General features: G+C 39.8%; 1 non-coding gene across 1 annotated transcript; it reads right to left on the bottom strand.

The window, feature by feature from the left end:
• Nucleotides 1-2,051: 2,051 nt before the first annotated feature.
• LOC118629133 lies at nucleotides 2,052-2,114 on the bottom strand. The gene has a single exon (XR_004959379.1). It is a non-coding gene; the product is annotated as a U7 small nuclear RNA (small nuclear RNA).
• Nucleotides 2,115-6,872: the final 4,758 nt, after the last annotated feature.

Genomic DNA, 6,872 nt, shown 5'->3' with positions numbered 1-6,872 from the left:
GGAGAGAGAGGAAGAGAGAGAGAGAGAAACATCAACGTGAAAGGGACACATTGAGTGGCTGCCACCCGCACGACCAACCAGGGCCGGGGACAAACTGCAACCGAGTTACGCGTCCTTAGCGGGAACTGAACCCAGGTCTCTCTGGAGCGCAGACCAACACTCTAACCACTGAGCCAAACTGGCCAGGGCTGTTTTAAGATTTTTAAATTGATTTTTAGAGAGAGGAAAAGAGAAGAGAGAGAGACATCAATGCATTGATTGGCTGCCTCCTGCACAGTCCAGGATCGAGACCGAAACCCGGGCATATGCCCTGACTGGGAAGCAAACCAGCAGCCTTCTGGTGCACCGGACAGTGCCCAACCAACTGAGCCACACCAGCCAGGGCCAGTGTTGGAAATTTTGGTAGTTGTTGAATCTTCGTATTGAATTTTAAAAATCCATTTTAGAAGTCAGAGTACACTTTTCTCATGGAATAAGGTGGTCAGATGGAGGAACTTGACCCCTTTTGGTGAAGTTCAACCATACTCAGAGTTTGCAGTTTGCCTTTCACAAACATTAGCAGCTAGATGGTTAGCACTGATTCCTCCTTTGTTTGGATTGCCACCTGGAAGCAGTTTGTGCTTTGTTGGTTATTTGCAAGAAGAGAAGGGAAAAGAAACCATAAAAATATAACATTAAAGTGAGTATATTTTAATTTATAAGTGAGGCGATTGCTAAACACGATCACTATCCTTCATGAAATATAAAATTATACTCTTACTGATTATAATGGTTGAAATTTCTTCTGTGTACTTCTATGATCATTAGCCAGAAATTAACTCTCTAATCTCATTAATACCAGTAATGTGCAGATATAGGAGCTCTTCAGTGCTAAGCACATAATACATCTTCAAGAAATATTTTTGACTTCTTTTGATGTATGCTGTAACATGTCCTTTGAGTATAAATTACCAAATATTATTTTTAAATAAGCACTAGTTTGTAACAGAAAAATGAATAAAAATTTTACATTCATAATATGATATTGTGTTTCGTTTTAATATTCTACCTCCAGACAAAAATATTAGTATTCATTCATTCAACAGATATGTATTGAACACCTACTCTGCCCTCTGGAATGTAACCCTGTGAGGGCAAGGGCTTTGATCACTCTGTCGCACTAGTGCCTTTAACAGAGCCTGGCCAAAGTAGGCATAAAGTAAATATTGGTTGAATGAATGAATGGGTGGATGGTTATGCCAGACACTTCACTAGATGCTGGGATCTATCATCCAATCATTTATATACTAGAGAAGACAAATAATAAGCAAGTATATAATATGTCAGATTGTATTAAATGCTATGAAGAAAACTAAAACTAAAGGTGGATGCTATTTTGTTGTGGCCATTCTACACTGAGACAGAATGCACTCCCCACCCAAAATTTGGCTTAGATGAAGTCTCACGCACACACGGATATGAAAGGGTTTACTGTTTGCATAATGAGGCTTTCTGGGGAAAGCAGGGCCACTCCCAAGCAAGTTCAGAAATGGCCTGAGAGAACAGGGAAAGGAAACTGGCTTGGGGGATTTTATGCTGATTAATGGGGAGAGCCAGAGTGATGGTTTTGCATGGAGTTTGAATTTTCCACAGGTGTCCAAGGAAAAAGTACCCACACACCCAAATTCAGAGCAGAAAGGGTAAGACTTAATAACTATCAGCAGTCAAACATCAAAAATGGAATCCGACTCTGTATTACACATTTTATAGAGAGAGATCAGGGAAAGCCTTTGATAGGGACATTTGAGCAAAGACCTAAAAGAAATGAGAGAGTGAGCCATGAAGTTATTTGGAAAAACATCCTTCTTGGCAGATTCAAAACCCCAGAAGCAGAAAGGAACTTGGAATGTTCAAGAAACAGCAAGGAGGCCACTGTGAACACAATAAGATTCTCTGAATATATATATATTCACAAAAATATGTTAATGAGATATGCACTTTAAAATTAGGAATGTACAAGGACGTACAATATCATTAACCACTGGAGTTTCTTTCTTCTTTTTTTTTTTTTTATGGGCCTTGCGGTGAAAACTGGAAGACCTACTAGACAAATTCAAAAAGAGCTGTAAGCACTTAACCACCGGAGTTTCAACCAGGAAAAAGGACAGGAAAGAAATACTAGGAGTAATTAATGAAAAGGAAGAAAAAAATAAGTTTTTTAGCAGAAAACCATGATTGCCCTCTTAGAAAACCATACAGAATCTATAGTGAAATTATTAAACTAAGTTCAAAAGGTTCCTAAATATAAAATCAATATACAGTGGGTTGTATTTCTACATACTAACAAGAAACAATTAAAAATGTAAATGTGAAAAAATATCAATTACAAAGCTATCAAAAATACATAATTTTTTATTTAACAAAAATTATATATAACCTTTATGGATAAAATCATAAAACTGTTGAAAACTTAAAAGAAATACCAAAAAATAGTTATAACCAGGAAGATGTAATCTCATAAAAGTATCGATTCTTCTCAAAACTATAAATTCAACTCAGTGCCAATCTAATCCCAGTAGAGCTTTCCACAGAACCTCACCAGTTGATTCTAAAATATATGAGATAGCAAAGGGCCAAGAAAAGCGAAGACAATTTTCAAGACAACTAGGTCAGAGGTATTTGATGTAAAGATATTAAAATGTATTACGACTGCAATTTTGGCACAGTCAGACAAACAGAACAGAAAACCAAGGCCAGAAACATATCCTCACATATGTAGATTCTTGGTTTTTTCTTTTGTTGGTTTTTTTTTTTTGACAAGTGGCATTACAGATCAATAAGGAAAGGAAAATATATTCAAATAGTGCTGCCAAAACCAGTTATTAATATGGAAAAATAAAATTGGATTGGACTCAATACTAGGTAAATTAAGGACTTAAATGTGAAGATTAAACATTTTCAAGTTTTAGAAGTAAAAGAGCTATCTTTATGACTTAGGTGTATAGAAGGATTTCCTAAGGAACATAAAGCACAAACTATTAGAGAAAAGAGAGATAAATCTTATTTGACAACATTAAAATGTAAAACCTATATGTCAAACTATGGCTCAAAAAGGAAGAAAGCAGACCATAGTCTGGGAGAATATATTTTCAAGACATAGTTGATGAAATTCAGCTTGTATTCAGAATGCACTAAGAACATCTCCAATAAGGAAAAGACAAACACCCAATAGAAAAATAAGGAGGACCTGGCATTTGGGAGAAAAGAAAAAATCAATGGCCAGTGTTACATGTTAAGATTTCTATTTCCAGTAATAGATTAGACAATTCAGACAAATCATCTCACTAAAGGCAATTTTAAAAGCTGGAAAAATATAAAAGTGCCTTCTTTTTTTTATCCTCACCCGAGGACATTTTCCCATTTTTTTGCTCAGGTAGAGTGGGAGAGAGAGAGAGGAACAGAGAGAGAGAGAAACATCGATGCGAAAGGAACACATCGAGTGGCTGCCACCCGCACGACCGACCAGGGCCGGGGACAAACTGTAACCGAGGTACGCGCCCTTAGCGGGAACCGAACCCGGGTCTCTCAGGACCGCAGGTCGACGCTCTAACCGCTGAGCCAAACTGGCCAGGGCTAAAAGTGCCTTCTTGAAGGTACTAGTGAATTAACAAGATGGTGAAGGACTACTTGGCCAATCAGTGTTGGAGAGAATGGAAGCTCAGTGTAGGTCAGCCAACCCCCAGGAACCATTGATGCGTCATGCTTTCTATGCCTGATTGCTGTTTTAAACCTGTGACTTTTGGGGTGTTCTATTTCACAACAATAGGTGACTAATTTAAAAAGAAACACATGGCACCCTGACTGGATTTGCTCAGTGAGTTGGAAGGTCATCTTAGTACACCAAGGCCGTGGGTTCGATCCCTGGTCAGGGCACATACAAGAATCAACCAATGAGCCCTGGCCGGTTTGGCTCAGCGGTTGGAGCGTCGGCCTGCGGTCCCGGGAGAGACCCGGGTTCGGTTCCCGCTAAGGGCACGTGCTTCGGTTGCAGTTTGTCCCCGGCCCTGGTTGGTCGTGCGGGTGGCAGCCACTCGATGTGTCCCTTCACGTCGATGTTTTTCTCTCTCTCTCCCTTTCTCTCTCTCCCTCCCTCTCTATCTGTACAAAAAATGGAAAAATATCCTCGGGTGAGGATAAAAAAAAAAAAAAAAAAAGAATCAACCAATGAATACATAAATAAATGGAACAACAAATTGTATTAAAAAACAAACAAACAAACATGGAATGGATAAGTCCTGGTTATTTCTAGGAGGGCCCCGGGAGATGTGAACTAGGAAGAGTACAAAGCAGCTTTAACTATCAGCAATGCTTTATTTCCTAAGTTGAGTGTGAATACACAGATGTTTATTGTTGCCCTTTTTTTTTTATCCTCACTCGAGGACATTTTTCCATTTTTTATTCAGATAGACTGGGAGGGAGAGAGAGACAGAGAAACATGGAGGTAAAAGGGACACATCGAGTGGTCCCACCCACACGACCCAACCAGGGCCGGGGACAAACTGCAACCGAGGTACCGAGGTACATGCCCTTAGCGGGAACCGAACCCGGGTCTCTCTGAACCACAGGCTGATGCTCTAACCGCTGAGCCAAACCGGCCAGGGCTGTTGCCTTCTTTTTAACTTAAATATAAGTTTAGCCCTGGCCAGAGTGACTCATTTGGTTGAGCGTCCTCCCAAGCAACAAAAGCCCCAGGGCCACTTCCCCCGACGAGAGAGTGTGAATACCGCCTTTACCCTTCCACTTCTCCCTCCAAAGTGGGGTGCCCGAACCACAGCAAGCGCACAAGACATTCCAAGGGGTTCAGGAATATCAGAATGTCTGTCTTCATATTTTATTTCATCCTTTTTAATTTCTATTTTGGCATACATTTCTTAAAATACATCACATTAGGGATGTCAGCTAAAATACTTTTTGCTGACAGATGCAAGTTCAAAATGCTTCAAGACCAGATACATTTACATTGTCTTTCCAAACCTCAGACGAGAATACAGTCTGACAGACAGAAGGGGAATTATGTGACTACAATGATCCGATATTAAAAACGGAATTTTCCACAGAAAATCTCGCATAATCACTGGTCATATCTATGGATGCTGTCTGTTCCTGGAACTCCTCCCTATCTCTGCCCCCTTTCTCTTAGTACATCCTGCGAGTCTGAAACATTCTGTTTTTCTGAAGTGTGTTAACCACAGCAAAGAAGACTGACTTCTGTAAGTTTAGAGTAATGCTCAGGATTCGTTGGATTAGCAAACCTAGTATTTGCCACTACAGTAGACATCTGAAAGCAGACTCCCATTTGCTTCTGGTTTTAGAGCCCAGTTTCCTTCTAGGTCATCTGTGAAGCCTCTGTTTGGCCTGTTCTATCATTTAACAGCAATTTACTGAACATCATCAATGTGCCAGGCACTGTGAATATACAAAGATGAATAAGACATGGTCCCTGCCCCAGCAGAGCTCAGTCTAGTGGGGACACTGGCTGACATATGAACAATAATTAAAACAAAATAGGGTAAGTCCTATTAGTATTATCCTATAAGGTACTGGACATTAAAGGAACCTGCCTATCACAAACACAAAAATAAACGGAAAAGAACACATGAGCTTCTAGTACTGGTCAAGATGTAATAAGCCAACAACAGTCTATTTCTACCACAATTACAAAACACACCACTTTGCACAAAATGCAAAAACAACTCTCAGAACACTCTTGAAAATTCAACCATAGCAGGCAGGCTAAAGAGGGAAATCAGAACGTGAAGAATGAATGACAAGTCTCTTCATTTTTCTTTCTTCTTTTTATCTCCTGAATTTGACCTGGAGTAGCCTAGGTCACACTATACAACCAGCATGGACAGTAAAAACTCCCAAGAGACAGTCCTTACTGGCTGGAGAACCAGGAAAGGGAGCCCCAGCAAGTCACGGTGTGACAGTCTCTATTTTTTTCCTGTTTTCTCTCAGCCATGCCCAAAGGATATACACCTATAACACCAAGAGAAAGCACAGAAAATGATTCCAGAGGAATCAGGAAAGGGGCCTCTTATGGTCCTATTTTTCTCTTTTCCTTTGGCATTTCATCTGGAGGCCTGCCCCAGCTGTGGACTGCATTGCAGCGTGGGGTGTAAGGGGCTAAACAAAAACTGGGATTTCTGGCCAGAGGAAGCAGGAAAAGGAGTGTATTTATAGTATTCCTTTATTAGCTTTTGAATGTCTGTACGAATTTTGAATGGGTGTCCCAACTTATCTTCCACTGTTCTGTTCTTTGTTTCTCTATTTTTCTATTGGCCAGTCTTTTGAGTTCACCGATCCTATTTTGTGCTATGTCAAATCTCTTAGTAAATCTATCCTATGGGTTATTAATTTCAGCTTTTTTTAGTCTAGAATATACATTTAATTATTTTTTATAGATTGAAATTTTGTTTTCATCCATTTTCCTCTATTTCCTTCAACACATTAATTATGTTAATTTTTTCTTTGATTTAGAAAGATAGAAACATTGATGAGAGAACATCGATTGGCCACCTCCTACATGTCCCACAACCTGGGCATGCGCCCTGACTGGGAATTGAACCAGCAACCTCTTGGTGTACAGGTCGACACTCAACCAGAGCCACACCAGCCGGGCCACATTAGTTATTTTAAAGCCCTTGTCTCCCACCTGCAGTGGTTTGATCTTTCATTAATGTGTTCCTATTGTTTTTGCTTCTGATTATCACTCTTCCTGCCTCTTTACATATCTACTATTATATGCTATATATTATGTGTTCTAGATAATATCGTCCACCCTTCTTTTGTTAGATGAGAGCCTAATTACTGTACTTCAACTTAATCAGAGA

Source organism: Molossus molossus, unplaced genomic scaffold (assembly GCF_014108415.1).
Source record: "Molossus molossus isolate mMolMol1 unplaced genomic scaffold, mMolMol1.p scaffold_m16_p_13, whole genome shotgun sequence".
NCBI classification, from domain to species: Eukaryota; Metazoa; Chordata; class Mammalia; order Chiroptera; family Molossidae; genus Molossus; species Molossus molossus.
The sequence above is the reverse complement of the archived record's forward strand: the minus strand, read 5'-3'. Positions and strand labels throughout refer to the sequence as shown.